The 16704-nt window shown below is 43.7% G+C and overlaps 1 protein-coding gene across 3 annotated transcripts in view; it reads right to left on the reverse strand.

Moving 5' to 3' along the window:
- Nucleotides 1–16704, reverse strand: part of OCSTAMP (osteoclast stimulatory transmembrane protein) — a 206796-nt gene that overhangs the window by 11833 nt on the left and 178259 nt on the right. Inside the window, exon 1 of one of the 3 annotated variants that reach the window (XM_078650470.1) lies at nucleotides 14025–14759. The exons of the other annotated variants lie outside the window; for them this stretch is intronic. The gene's annotated coding sequence lies outside the window, so the exon portion shown is untranslated. Of the gene's footprint in view, nucleotides 1–14024; nucleotides 14760–16704 lie in introns of those variants that run through there. 3 annotated transcript variants of the gene reach the window in all.

Here is a 16704-nt window from a genome sequence, read left to right on the forward strand (position 1 = left end):
GAGGATGAATTATTGGAACAGTTATCTCTCAAATGTAACCACTTCATGCCAAGACCAGAACATTTTTTAAATGCTAATTTCAAAAAAAAAAATATATCAATGGATTTAAAAAAAAAACAAGCATAGGCACTTTCTTAAGTGAAGTTTGGTTTATATACCGAGTTTGGCGTCATTCCGTGCTGCCATTTTTTCAGTATGAAGAAGCAAATAATCCTATGAGAGTTAAAATGTGCAACATCTCCTAAGTATGCCCCCTATTTAGAGACCCCTTAACCTCCCCCCGCCCCCAACGCATCACCTTCAAATCTTGCCATGACGTACATTAGGCAGATTAAAGACCTCTTGTATATTCCCCTCATAACTCAAGAACCCGGATGGGTAACACAACCGAGGAATAGGTCAGTAAAGTCATGTTTTGTAGAGATAAGAAACAGTGTGAATAATTAATCACCTCAAAGACCTCAATGTATATATGTGTCTTTTTAGAGTGATCTCCAAATATAAAACGGTGGCCCCCCTCCGTTCTCGTCCCCTCCACAGAGCACCAGAAATTGAAAGGTAATATGAAAGGAGAGGGTCGGCTAAAATCTAGGCCGTTTAGCGTAAATAAACCGAAAATTAAAGAGTCTGCCAATTAACCAAAAGATTTATTTGTACATTTGTCTACCTCTAGCAAGGAAACTGAGGTATAATTGTAAGAACAGAGTGAGCTTTTATCCACTGAGGCTTCACAAGCATAGAAGGCGATTCAAACAAAAAACCTCTAATTGAAAAGAGAGGCCGAACGAACTACCAAGGTATGCATAAAAAATATCTCCATATGCTACCATAAAGTGTCATAGGTCACTTTCCTTTTGAGCCCAAAAGTATAACCCCACGTAACTCAACCACCATAACCATAACAAACAGTATTGTACAAATGTCGGAAAAAGTTTGTGTTAGAACCAAAAACAAAATGCTAGCCTATACCCGTGCCCCAGTAGATGAAAAAGAATGTTTTCCAACTATCACTGCTTGTTTCTAATTGTATGTTTTTTTTAATTGAACCTTGTCCTGATGAAGGTGCTATCGTAATAAACCGAAACGCTGCATCGACAACTTTGAACTTTGTATTTTTAATGTTCTTCATGTGTATTGGCACATTTTTTAATTTTAATGTATGGCACTGCATTGCTGTTATCAAACATTGAATTGAATTGAATGTAATAAATTGTTCAATTTTTTAATACTGTTTTTTTGAATTTATTGTTTTTACTTTATGTTTTAAAATTGTACATCTACTTGATAATGTGGGTGTTACCCATCCGGGTTCTTGAGTTATGAGGGGAATATACAAGAGGTCTTTCATTTACTGAATATTGGGACTTTCTTAGTTCTTTAGTTAATCCTCCTTGTCCCTGATTGGATTGTTAAGGAGACCTCCCTTTTTTGATATTTACATTAGGCAGATGTACTTTTTTGGAAAGTTATGAACTACACAACAGAAAATGTATTTTCAATTGAAAATTTGACTCAGCCATAAATACAGAAGCGCTATTGCTGCCTTTGCTACAGATATCGATTGACCATTATATTCATATTTTATAAATGTTGGATAAATTCGTTGTGGTAGGAGGCCACAAACAGAAAAACAGTATTTATACGAGTATTATGATACATCAAAAACATGCGCACTATGTTGATCATATCCATTATTTATTAAGCACTTTTCACTTTAGATTTGATTAGAAAACATATCCTGGCTGGGAAGGATTTGTGAAAGTATAGTAAAAGTTTTCACTTTGTATAATTTGCACATAAAGTTAATTGTTTGTGAGCAAAAATAACAGCAACAAAATTGTACTGTGAAATGCAGTTAAATACTACAATGATTAATCAAGAGATCCATACTGCATAAATGTTAAATACGAATGTGGGACCATCAATGTGATATAGCAAAATGAGTATTAATACAAACATTATGTCTTAAATGCACAGTCCGAAAGTCTGTTGTCCATATCTACTATTCACATGTTGAGAGCACTTGTCACTTTAAAAGAGCTGATCATTAATTGTAGCGTCATGTGATAATGGCCGGTAATAGCAGAAATTATCTACATACTCTAATGCAGTTGTGGCTTACGGTATGTAGGCAGCACTAAGTTGCAAGTGCACAAAGGGATTTTGCAGCACACTAGGGCTATAGTTAGTAAATATCCAAGTTACCCAGTGGCAAGGTATTTCAGAAAAATACATAATAGTGATCTTAAGCATTTTAAATATTTTATAATTGATGCTGGGGCCAATTCACAGAACTAATCTGAGATAAAATCCTAAACTTACAATTTTTGGTATTCACAGAAGGCATTTAGTAGGAGGAGGAGTCCTAACTTTACTACTACTGAATGCCTTCTGTGAATACCAAAAGTAGTAAGTTTAGGATTTTATCTCAGATTAGTTCTGTGAATAGGCTCCTCAGTCTTTGCACACAAAAGAGGAGGAAACCGGGAGGAAAAGTTTAGGAGACTGGAAACAAGGTACATTGTGGTGTTGTATATAAAGTGACCAGGAGGTTTGAATACAAGTGAGGATCTTCATACATATCTATGATCAAAATTAGCTATAATGAATCAGGTGTCTATAACGTTATGGGAAAATTTACTGTAATGGCAAATGCCTCATATATATATATATATATATATATATATATATATATATATATATATATATATATATATATTCACTGAAAAATCCATAGGTTATAGACCATATATAGTTAGGAATTAGCATTTACAAAACCTTGAAAATTCACTGAAAAAACCATGGGTTATAGACCATATATAGTTAGGAATTAGCATTTACAAAACCTTATTTTACTCACACAAAACCATTGAAATTCCATATTTAGTTAGTTGCACTAACTATATATCGCGCACCCGCAATCCACTGCTGATGATGTCACATATTACATCATTCATGACATGGTCAGTGACATCACTGATAACATCACTGATGACATCTCAAATACATCACTGATGACATCACTGATGACATCATCCAGTGACTGTGTGTTTCTGTAAAGTTTAAATATGTTTTACATATTGAAGAATGAGTAGATGTAGAAGTGTCTGGATGAAGGATTTAGTAGGTGCGTGACAGACTGTATGAGTGAGTGATTAAATGTGTCTCACTGAGTGCATGGGTTAGTGACTAAACTGTCTTAATTTGTGCATCATTATGTCTGTTGTTCTGTAAACTGCTGCATGTGTTGATCAGTAGCTATATGAGTAACTATATGGGTTATTGATTCATTGTCCAAGTATTTGTATGGGAGACTGAGTGTGTGTGTGGCTGGCTGGGATATGTGTGACTCTGTGTAGATCAATGTGTTCTTGTATCAATGATTGTATAAGAGAGTAAGAATGTGTTAGTATATGTTTGAAAATGTAAGGTACTCTATGTTTAACTGTATAGATTAGAAAATGGAAGTGTGATTGATTCTTTACAGGACTGACTAGGTGTGTGAGTAACTCCATGGATGAGTGGCAGAGTGTGAGTGTCTGTATAGGTGTATGAGTGCATATGATAGTGTTGTAAAGATGAGTGATTGTATGTATGAATGATTGTATGGGTAAATGAGTGAATGTGTGTGTAGACGTAGGAATCAGTGAGTGCGTATGTAGTAACTAGTATTGGTGTGTCAATGGTTTAAAAAATTATATTCTGTATTTAACACTGGGTGTAACAGAGGTTATATTAAAGTGTGAGGAAATGCATTGTATTGTCACATGAATGATATCATCAGGGATGTGACCATTGATGTCAAATGAGATGTCATCAGTGATGTCATCAGTGATGTCATTTGAGATGTCATCAGTGATGTCATCAGTGATGTCATTTGAGATGTCATCAGTGATGTCATCAGTGATGTCACTGACCATGTCATGAAGGATGTAATATGTGACATCATCAGCAGTGGATTGCGGGTGCGCGATATATAGTTAGTGCAACTAACTATATATGGAATTTCAATGGTTTTGTGTGAGTAAAATAAGGTTTTGTAAATGCTAATTCCTAACTATATATGGTCTATAACCCATGGTTTTTTCAGTGAATTTTCAAGGTTTTGTAAATGCTAATTCCTAACTATATATGGTCTATAACCTATGGTTTTTTCAGTGAATTTCAATGTTTTTTTATTAGCAAATATCAAAAGCTTTAAAATGTCAAGTACGTGGTAGGTAAAAACATTTTCGTGTTTATGCACGCTGATGTGCTTTGAACGCTGCCCCCCCCTTTTCTTTTAGGAGTATTCTCTCTTTGCAGATAGTGAAGGGTAGGTAACGCAGGCCTTTGCCCCCGTTGTAATCCGTCGTGCCTGCTTCCCTCTCCATTTGATTGATTGTTATCCAAGCATTTACTGTTTTGGAATTGGTTCTCTTTGGTTCATTCTCTATTTACAAACAAGCACAGAGTCGCAATACTCTGTTTAGTCTTTGCAGATAGTGAAAAATCGTTAGAAAAAACAAAAGGAATCAAGCAAAATCAGTAGGCCACTAATGGGATCTCTTTTTGACCTCGCTAAAATAGAAACATTAGGAACAACCCCTCATGAGAAATATGAAACTAGTGAGAGGAACCGAGCTCGACGCCATGATGGCTGCAAGACAGCTCGGCTCCGCCGCCCACCCCGCCCAAAATAATGACAAACCCTATGCAAATATTATAAATATATACAACACACCAGCAAAGTAACAGGGTAAAACATTTTATTAAATAACTATTTACATGGCAGCCTGCTGCAACATCGATCCAAATGCATGCCGCCGTTCCCGGGATTTCTCCCCGACTAGTCTGCGGCCTACGAGATGGAGAGGCCGGGGCGTTGACTAGGCGGGGCCTCCGGCCGCAACCCCAGCACCAACAATCGCTGCTGACAGAGGGGAGCCTTGCCGGTGAGACCACTGATCTGAAGAACCGCTGCCTGCGGTGCCTCCCTGAGCCGCTTGACTGAGGCCCCCGAGGGGCGGTGTGGTGGCGCGGACTCGGAGGGGGCGCTTGGCTCCTGCCCCCTCCCCAAGTCTTGTTGCCCTGGTGTGGCCTGAGATCGCCCCCGACATAGGCGGCCGGCTCCCGGGGTCAGGCGGAACTTTTTGCCTTTTGGTGACTCTTCCATTCTGGACCTTGTCCCACAATCCGTTTGACCTGAAGACACGTCCTGCGGTGCCCTGGTCCGACCATCACATATACCTGCGCCAGGAGACGGCGTGGGGTGCACTGGAAGGGAGAGGCGGCGCGAACGAGCCTCCCCCACCTCCCCAGGTGGAGGTTTCTCAGCTGCACCCCAGCGCTTCACTCGAGCAGCTGAATTGCGCCCGCTCTTGCGGCACAGTGCCTTGCTCGGCCAGCTGAGTTGCGCCTGCTCTTGCTATTACAGCGTCTCACCCGCCATCCGGCTGAATTGCACCCACTCTTGCGGTACAGCGACAGGCGGCTGCCACGGAGCTCACGAAATGGCGGTCGGCTCCACAGACTTGGGCCTGGCCTGCAAGGATGGCTCTGGGCAACCCTGGAACTCGGACGCTTGACTGCTAGGGCATGGGCCCCATTCCCAAAAGCGTCCCCTCAGCCTTGAAGATTCTACAAGAGTCACCGGGGCCCCCGACTCCCGCAGACTTCCAGTGGGGAGCGACTGCCATGATTGCTCGCGGAATGGCCACGACGTAGCCACGGGGTGCTCTCATGCTGACGCCAGCTTCAGTATGAAACATCCAGAAACACTGTAGACTACCAATTCGATCAGTTCCGGTGGAGCCCCAACGTGACCCGGTAGAGAAGAACTTGCCCTCCCCTCTTTGACTGATGGTTCTTGTTGCCTGTCCCTTCTGTTGTCATTTAACGGAACTTTTTGGACTGCTGAAAGGGGTTCTGTTCCGACCGCTGGTTGGTGGAGACATTTTGACTATATTCTGGACCTGCCCGGCCTCGCCCAAAATGGCATCGGTATAAATGAGACTCTCAACTCCTTGATGTGTACTGGTTGCTCAGCCTTGATATCACGAGATATGTATGCAGTTTTGGAGCACATGGCGGGCGGGGACGGGTACTGATTGAACATTTGCACATCCCTATTGATATTAAGTTCTGATGTATTATTCATTACTGTACTATTGAAAGTTCGAATTAACGTTACTCATGGTACTTGCCCGCAAATGTATATCTAGATAATTTCATTGTAACTGGTCCTGTCGTACTTTCATTATAAAATTAACATCCACCGATTCCGCAACTGTTAGACACCTTAATTCCTGCAACCTAATGGCCCGTCCGTTACGTTTTTCTACAGTGTAAAGGTCCCCATATCATATACGATTCCAGTTTGCTCCGTGGCCGGCCCACGTGGTTGTAGGCCTGTATTTGTATACTGACATTTTTGCAAAAAAGAGTTTTCGAAGGAAGTATGGAATCAGCATCATAACAATCGTCTAGGTTGGTAGGATTTTAGAATAATGGCTGTTATTCCCAAACAATAGAAGATAGATAATGCAGACCCTTTGCCTGAATTTTGGATTGATTGAAATTTGTATCCGTCACACCTGCCCTTTTTCCAGAATTGTTAGAAAATGGTCGACCGTAGCTTAAGGTATCTGCCGAATGTAAGGTGTGGTATTTTGTCCCATAAAATAAGACTAATTGAGAAACAAATACACGAAGAGGGAACTCGAATTTAGAGACAAACAAAATGAAACATTTTTTGGCATCATAAGAAGGGGAGGATATGTTACACAGAAAAATAATGCGAAAGGGATAGCCAAGATCTATTGTATCACACGTTCCTGCAGCTAGTCTGATACATGGTAAGTAGAAGCTTTTTCGTGTTTGCGCGCGCTGACATCCTATGAATGCTGTATCCCCCCCCTTTCTTTTCTCCTCTGTAGGTTACATCGGAGTTCCGACTGAAGAATGGAGTGGACATGGACCGCACCGTGCTCCATGTAGGGAAAGACATAGACAAGCGCTGTGAGATATTGCATGGAGTGCAGACCATCACTGTGAACGTGAAAAATTGTATGGTGTGACTGTGCGTACATGCCCTGATTGTATGGTATGAATGTGTATGTATTCCATATGCCCGGCCGATAAACGTTCTGTTTGCGCAACTGCCGCGTTAGAAAACAACATCGTGACGCGTCGCGTAACCGCGACGTATCGCGTTGTCGCGTAATGCGTCATATGACGCGCCGCGTTAGCGCACCCGGAAGTGCTCCGGTGCGCGAGGCGCGAAGCGCAGCTTCCCGGAAGCGATCCGGGGCGCGGCGCGGAGCGCGTAACGTAAGCATAACAGGTCATGTGACTTGTTAATAAAACTTTTCATTGGTTCATTTCACTTTTGGGTTCCTAATGATGTAAGGCTAGGTCATGTGACCTGAAAATAACACTTTTCATTGGTTTAGAACTATTTTTTGTCCCAAATGATGAAAACCCCTCCTTGTTTCCTCACTCTAACTTTCATCTTTGTGAGAGGAAGACCTTTGTTCATCACTTAGCAATGGCAAGTGTTGTAGCTTCACCTGGTGCATCCCCACCACCACCACCACCTCCTAGGAAGAGAGTACCACCTCCTCAGGTGGTGGTTGAGCAAGAGGTGCCCCCCCCACCTTCTTGTTGCCTGATTCGGCCAGCTCAATCGATCGAGCATGAGACTCTGTTGTGATCTGAAGAACCGCTGCCTGCGGTGCCTCCCAGAACCGCTTGACGGAGGCCCCCGAGGGGCGGTGTGGTGGCGCGGACTGGGAGGGGGCGCTTGGCTCCTGCCCCCTCCCCAAGTCTCGCTCGGCCAGCTGAGTTGCGCCCACTCTTGCGGCCTACGACATGGAGAGGCCGGGGCATTGACTAGGCGGGGCCTCCGGCCGCAACCACAGCGCCAACGATCGCTGCTGACGGAGGGGAGCCTTGCCGGTGAGAGCCACTGATCTGAAGAACCGCTGCCTGCGGTGCCTCCCTGAACCGCTTGACGGAGGCCCCCGAGGGGCGGTGTGGTGGCGCGGACTGGGAGGGGGCGCTTGGCTCCTGCCACCTCCCCAAGTCTCGCTCGGCCAGCTGCGTTGCGCCCACTCTTGCGGCCTACGACATGGAGAGGCCGGGGCGTTGACTAGGCGGGGCCTCCGGCCGCAACCACAGTGCCAACGATCACTGCTGACGGAGGGGAGCCTTGCCGGTGAGAGCCACTGATCTGAAGAACCGCTGCCTGCGGTGCCTCCATGAACCGCTTGACGGAGGCCCCCAAGGGGCGGTGTGGTGGCGCGGACTGGGAGCGGGCGCTTGGCTCCTGCCCCCTCCCCAAGTCTCGCTCGGCCAGCTGAGTTGCACTCACTCTTGCGGCCTACGACATGGAGAGGCCGGGGCGTTGACTAGGCGGGGCCTCCGGCCGCAACCACAGCGCCAACGATCGCTGCTGACGGAGGGGAGCCTTGCCGGTGAGAGCCACTGATCTGAAGAACCGCTGCCTGCGATGCCTCCCTGAACCGCTTGACGGAGGCCCCCGAGGGGCGGTGTGGTGGCACGGACTGGGAGGGGGCGCTTGGCTCCTGCCCCCTCCCCAAGTCTTGTTGCCCTGGTGTGGCCTGAGATCGCCCCCGACATAGGCGGCCGGCTCCCGGGGTCCGGCGGAACTTTTTGCCTTTTGGTGACTCTTCCATTCTGGACCTTGTCCCACAATCCGTTTGACCTGAAGACACGTCCTGCGGTGCCCTCGCAATGCGGCCTGGTCCCTGAATGTGTGCAGGGGGACGGTATTGATTGGATCAAGATGGCGGCTTCACACAAAGATGACTTAAGTGTTGCTGCTGATGCTATGCAGACAAAAACTGGTTTTCAGTTTGTATATTCTTCAGGATTTTTCCATCCAAGGCTGGTTGAGAGTTTGTAGAACGATGGCTTCAGATTTTCAACATACTACTCTTCAACATTCTTCATAAATGTAACAATGTGAGACTCACTAGGAGAACGGCCGTTTATCTTTCCTTTCAAAATGCTGCCAACAATATTTTCTGAATGGAAGACACCATCTTGTAGCATAAAGGGCTGCGTCAAGGGTGGTATTGCCCAGAATGTCTTGTTTTCTAGTGCTCGTAATGACGAAGCCAGAACTGCCGAAAGGGATTCTGGTCCTGCCGCTACTTATTGGAGACATTGAACTATACTCTGGACCTGCCTGGCCTCGACCAAAATGGCGCCAGTATGGGAGCGAATTGCAACTCCTTATGACGTTCTAGTTACTTAGCCTTGACGTTATGGGGGATGTATGCGGTCTTTGTGCACATGGCGGGCGGGGAAGGGTACTGACTGGGAATATGGACAACCCTATTGATGTCGATTTTTCATTATTGCTTATTGTATTAATAAAGCTTCGAAGTAATGTTACCCATGATACACGCCCATGGTATGCGTATGGACGATTTTATTGTAACTGATCCTGCAACCGTTTGTCATGTTTAGTTTTTTCAATTAAATGGCTCGCTTGTTACATACTCCTATGCCCCTGGCTTTTGACCCTTTCCTACGCGCGGTCTGTACTACCGCCCTCGGGCGATCTATGTAATGAACAGACACCATTGCCGAAACACAAGGGAATGCATCTCAGAGAGATAAGTCAAGTACGTGGTAGATACATTTTTCATTATTGATTATTGTATTAATAAAGCTTCGAAGTAATGTTACCCATGATACTCGCCCATGGTGTGCGTATGGACGATTTTATTGTAACTGATCCTGTTATACTTTCAATTATAAAATCAACCTTCACTGATCCTGCAACCGTTTGTCACGTTTAGTTTTTTCAATTAAATGGCTCGCTTGTTACATACTCCTATACCCCTGGCTTTTGAAAGACACCATCTTGTAGAATAAAGGGCTGCGTCAAGGGTGGTATTGCCCAGAATGTCTTGTTTTCTAGTGCTCGTAATGACGAAGCCAGAACTGCCGAAAGGGATTCTGGTCCTGCCGCTACTTATTGGAGACATTGAACTATACTCTGGACCTGCCTGGCCTCGACCAAAATGGCGCCAGTATGGGAGCGAATTGCAACTCCTTATGACGTTCTAGTTACTTAGCCTTGACGTTATGGGGGATGTATGCAGTCTTTGTGCACATGGCGGGCGGGGAAGAGTACTGACTGGGAATACGGACAATCCTATTGATGTCGATTTTTCATTATTGATTATTGTATTAATAAAGCTTCGAAGTAATGTTACCCATGATACTCGCCCATGGTGTGCGTATGGACGATTTTATTGTAACTGATCCTGTTATACTTTCAATTAAAAAATCAACCTTCACTGATCCTGCAACCGTTTGTCACGTTTAGTTTTTTCAATTAAATGGCTCGCTTGTTACATACTCCTATACCCCTGGCTTTTGAAAGACACCATCTTGTAGAATAAAGGGCTGCGTCAAAGGTGGTATTGCCCAGAATGTCTTGTTTTCTAGTGCTCGTAATGACGAAGCCAGAACTGCCGAAAGGGATTCTGGTCCTGCCGCTACTTATTGGAGACATTGAACTATACTCTGGACCTGCCTTGCCTCGACCAAAATGGCGCCGGTATGGGAGCGACTTGCAACTCCTTATGACGTTCTAGTTACTTAGCCTTGACGTTATGGGGGATGTATGCGGTCTTTGTGCACATGGCGGGCGGGGAAGGGTACTGACAAGGAATACGGACAACCCTATTGATGTCGATTTTTCATTATTGATTATTGTATTAATAAAGCTTTGAAATAATGTTACCCATGATACTCGCCCATGGTGTGCGTATGGACGATTTTATTGTAACTGATCCTGTTATACTTTCAATTATAAAATCAACCTTCACTGATCCTGCAACCGTTTGTCATGTTTAGTTTTTTCAATTAAATGGCTCGCTTGTTACATACTCCTATACCCCTGGCTTTTGACCCTTTCCTACGCGCGGTCTGTACTACCGCCCTCGGGCGATCTATGTAATGAACAGACTACCATTGCCGAAATACAAGGGAATGCATCTCAGAGAGATAAGTCAAGTACGTGGTAGATAAAAACATTTTTGTGTTTATGCACGCTGATGTGCTTTGAACGCTGGCCCCCTCATCATTTAGATTACCACCGCCCATTGCACAAAAGCGTACCGGGCGCTCCCAACGCAAAAAAAACGTTTTTTTAAAATTTGTATTTATTTATTTTTTTGCCCCGTGGGGCCCTTTTAAAGCCTCCACATCAAACCTAGGGGGTCAGGGAGGATCTACTATGCCCCCTTATGGTCATTTCCCCCTTTGTTTTGGCCTCCTCTTGTCTCTCGATCCTACCGAGAGACAAGATGGCGGCCGCTCCGGACTGTTTAGAATGTTGACAGACACCGGAGAGCCAATCAGCTTCGCTTCGCGAAGTTCCGTTACGCGTCAAGTACGCGAACCGGAGCGCTACCCGGAGCGCTGCTACAGATATATATATTTTTTTGAACGTTAATTTATCAAAATCCACTGGAGCACATATATTGAGACCTAGCAAAGGCACATCGGGCTACCAGTCCCTACAATTTCGCCAAGTTTCGTGCAAATCCATTCAGCCGTTCGAGCTAAAAGTGAGGCCAACCGCCCTATGGAAATTAACATGGGAAAAACGCGTTTTGGGACCCCCCTTTTTTCTCGGCCCCCCCTTGACGAAACCCCCCCAAATTTTCAGGGGCTGCTCAGAAACAAAATGTTCCATTTTCCTGACAATTTCAGCCAATTCCGTCCACAAACGCCAAAGTTAATAGACATAGAATTTTCAAAAATCCCATAGAGAAAAAATCCTAACTATATATACACCTAGGTAATATATATATATATATATATATATATATATATATATATATATATATATATACTAATATAATAAAGAGAGAGCCCAAACCTTTGAGGCGGGTAATCTCAGGAACCACAGCATCAATCACAACACCCAATACAGCGTTGGAAAGGGCAGTTGCAGCAGAAGGACATAGGCTATGCAGACGCCCCCATATACATTTAAAATGGTAAAAGAACCGTGCCAGCAAAGTAGTCCCTTGTAGGCGTGTCTGCGTTGTGCTGTGGGAGTGTGCTAGGGGCATGACAAACGCTGGGAGCGTGTGGTACGTTCTGCCCTTCATGCCATGTCTCATATCGTGTGCTGGGGGCGTGTGCGGGGCGCGGGATTACTTTAAAAAAAAGCGAGCGTTGTGCCCAATATTTCATTGTTTTTTCTTCCCATGTTCTGTACATTCCAGCTCCGGGTGTCCGCGCTGCTCCCTTTAAATACCCCTGCACCCCATAATTATAACCCACCCTTACTCCTTAAAATACCCCAACACCCTTAAACACTAACCCATCCTAACCCTATAAATATACCCTGTTCCCCAAAACCCAAACCTATCCCTAAATCCTAAAAATACCCCAGTACCCCAAAACCCAAACCTAGCCCTGAACTCTATAAATACCGCTGTACCTCAAAACCCAAACCTACCCCTGAACCCTAAAAATACCCCTGTACCCCAAAACCCAAACCTAGCCCTGAACCCTAAAAATACCCCTGTACCCCAAAACCCAAACCTACCCCTAAACCCGAAAAATACCCCTGTTCCCCAAAACTTAAGCCTAGCCCTGAACCATAAAAATAACCCTGTACCCCAAAACCCAAACCACCCCTGAACCAAAAAATACCCTTGTACCGCAAAACCCAAACCTAGCCCTGCACCCTAAAAATACCCCAGTACCCCAAAACCCAAACCTAGCCCTGAATCCTTAAAATACCCCTGTACCCCAAAACCCAAACCTACCGCTGAACCCTAAAAATACCACTATACCCAAACCTAGCCCTGAACCCTAAAAATACCCCTGTACCCCAAAACCCAAACCTATCCCTAAACCCTAAAACTACCCCTATACCCCATAACCCAAAACTATATCTGAACCCTTAAAATACCCAAACACCCCAAAACATATACCTCAGTACCCCAAAACATATACCCCTATACCCATACTTACCTTATCCAAAAATTAAAAAAAAAACATGCTTTTACCATTCATGCATTTACAACGAATTTCGTTGTAAATGTATGCGTGGTAAAAGCATATCAAATGGAATGCCATGCGTTATAATGGCATTGCGGAGTCATGGTACATTCGTAATGAAAGTATGCGGAGTGATGGTATGCGGAAAGAAAGTTGCGGAATAATGGGTGTTTACCTTCCCCCGGTAATTACATTGGTGGCACGGCGGCCCACATCTCCAGCAACATACTTATATATTTTCACCACCGATTTGAAAAATGCACAGGTCTCTCTCATTGATGGCCAGCACCGACATACACTTTTAGGCACACCTCCCACCACAAGTTCTAGAATTGCGAACTTTAGAGCTGGGGAGCTACGTTCGAATCTCGGCATCAGCTCCACATCCTGTGATTCCAGGCAAATCGCTTTGTCTCCCCGTGCCTACCACAAATGAATGTGTTCTTCTGTAATGTAAATTGTGCTCATGCCATGTTGTCGAGTTTGCGCTATATAATATTGCAAGGAAAAATAAAGTAGGGAAACTCTAGTTCACACACTACTGAACGCGCACTCTTAAGTGCATCAGCAGTGCACTGTGAATTGGAGCCTTTCACAGGCCTGTCACAGATAAGACATGCTATCAAAACGAAATCCTTCAAAACAATATACTACTGGCCGGCAGCAATTCACACCCGGACAACGTCGGGACGGGCTGCTAGTATATATATATATATATATATATATACCACACAGGGAGTTTTCAACAGGAAGCTTCTTTTATTCGGACTGAATTAGGCATGATGCATTTCGGCCTCCATGGCCTTCTTCGGATTCCATTATGACCAGGTTACTTCCACACCCTCGTTTTTCAATCACCTACATCTTTCCCATTGGAGGGAACCCGCTCCACCCAGATACCTCAGTTGCATTGGTCGTGGACTGCAACTCCCAGAGTTCGTTGGAACAGGTAGGTATTCCACAGGTTAGAGATGTAATACCTGTATATGCTGGCGTGATGCAGGGAAAACCGTGATGTGGCCAAATGGTAAAGTCCTGATAGATTTTCAAACAGAAGGCTTCCTCGAGTCCCCAAAACGTTCTAACCTCAAATTTCAGTGTTAGCTTGGGCAGGGGCAGGAAAAGCAATGCGTCCTGTCTCTTCGTGAAGTCACGAACTGCTTGCAGCTGCCCTTGCATTCATTGAACTGTGAGGTGTGCCAGGTCTCATCCAATACCTTGGAAAGTAACGAGCAGCAGCAGCTGCGGAACCAGTGTAGACTCGGCCAGTTTGCAGAACGGGGTCTCTGTAGCGCGGCACTGGTCACCGCGAAAATATCACCAAACACCTTCTCCCTTTTGAGAAGCAGAGACCACACAGGGGATTTTCAACAGGAAGCTTCTTTTATTCGGACTGAATTAGGCATGATGCATTTCGGCCTCCATGACCTTCTTCGGATGCCATTATGACTAGGTTAGTTCCACACCCTCGTTTTTCAATCACCTGCATCTTTCCCATTGGAGGGAACACGCTCCACCCAGATACCTCAGTTGCATCGGTCGTGGACTGCAACTCCCAGAGTTCGTTGGAACAGGTAGGTATTCCACAGGTTAGAGATGTAATACCTATATATGCTGGCGTGATGCAGGGAAAACCGTGATGTGGCCAAATGGTAAAGTCCTGATAGATTTTCAAACCGAAGGCTTCCTCGAGTCCCCAAAATGTTCTAACCTCAAATTTCAGTGTTAGCTTGGGCAGGGGCAGGAAAAGCAATGCGTCATTATATGCGTTATATATATATATATATATATATAACACACTTTACAAGATTTTAAGGTTTTCTTATTGTGTCTTTTTACTGCAATTTTATAAAAACTCTTAGAAGGTTTACTCTTATCTTCGGGGGAAAAAAAGTACTTTACTTGATCAGAAACCTTAAAATGAATGTACTGCATTCACATTACGAATATCCAAAAGGGAATCAACATATCATTATGTCCTTAGAGATTTCCTCATATTGGATTTTGGAACATAATCTGCAGCTGAAGTTAGTAATATGAATTGGACAAATAAGCACTTTACCCATTATGCACTTTAATAAACAAATCCTGGCTGGGAAGGATTTGGGGGCACATAGTCACTTTTTCTATATTTGCAAATAAATTTGATTGTGATATAAAACAAATGTGATATGAAGGGCATTTCATGGCAATTGGTATCATGTTATCAAATGACCATTATATTTATAATTTACAAATGTTGGTTAAATTAGTTGTGGTAGGATGCCACAAATAGAAAAACAGTATTTATGCAAGTATTATGATACATCAAAAACATGCGCACTATGTTGATCATATCCATTATTTATTAAGCACTTTTCACTTTAGATTTGATTAGAAAACATATCCTGGCTGAGAAGGATTTGTGAAAGTATAGTAAAAGTTTTCACTTTGTATAATTTGCACATAAAGTTAATTGTTTGTGAGCAAAAATAACAGCAACAAAATTGTACTGTGAAATGCAGTTAAATACTCCAATGATTAATCAAGAGATCCATACTGCATAAATGTTAAATACGAATGTGGGACCATCAATGTGATATAGCAAAATGAGTATTAATACAAACATTATGTCTTAAATGCCCAGTCCGAAAGTCTGTTGTCCATATCTACTAATCACATGTTGAGCACTTGTCACTTTAAAAGAGCTGATCATTAATTGCAGCGTCATGTGATCAAGGCCGGTAATGGCAGAAGCACGTAATGGCGGACGAAACTCATTAAAAAATAACGTTTGCCCTTAATTATTGTGGTCTGCACTCGTTCTTTTCACGAAGAAGGCATATGCGATGAGAGTTGTGGATATATATATATGTATATATATATATATATATATATATCAACGCTCCAGTTTCAAAAAAACTTGCTGCACTCGCGGGGTCCCTTTTAAAATAACTTTATTTGCAAGGGCGCGTTTCGGCTGTGTGCCTTCTTCTGCTTGCTTCATAAATAAAACGTCACTGGCATGATTGTGCTTTTAAGTTCATACCTGGATCTTCATTGGTCCCTGCACAGAAACAGGAGAGAGGATTAGATGATCACGGGCCAATGGCAATGCCCCATTTCAGATTTTACACATTATCGGCATACTTCGGCATTTTCAATATTTAGTTCTTTAACTGTATGTCAATGTCAATGTTCTTTTTTTTTTTGGTCTGTTTGTAAGGCGTGGGAAGGTGAAGCGCACTTGTGAGTCACGTCGGATTTCAGGCGGCAGGTATCTGTGAACATTGTGAAGTGCAACAGCAGCCTTCAAAATACGAGCGAACTGTTAACTTTAAAGGTGTTGTTCTAACCCTGCAAATAACATTGTATCTTGAACTGAAATGACTAAAGGGAAACCGTCTTTCAGTTTTTCAAGAATAGAGGGTAGACTGTGTCATTTAAACAGTGCACCTTGGGAACTGTAGTAATTTGGGACCACACGTGATGGGTGTGGCCTGTGACGGCGTATAAATCAATTGCGCCAGAGACTCCCGTATGCAGCTCAAACCTGTGATCAAGACTACCGATGTAGTTGAAACGCGTTAGGATGAAACAATTTGGCTGCTGCATAAAATAAAGAATACCTGTGAATCCTGGAATCTGGCCGGGCGTACTTCTTTTAATAAGGAGGATGTG

Source organism: Lissotriton helveticus, chromosome 7, assembly GCF_964261635.1.
Source record: "Lissotriton helveticus chromosome 7, aLisHel1.1, whole genome shotgun sequence".
In the NCBI taxonomy this organism is placed as follows: Eukaryota; Metazoa; Chordata; class Amphibia; order Caudata; family Salamandridae; genus Lissotriton; species Lissotriton helveticus.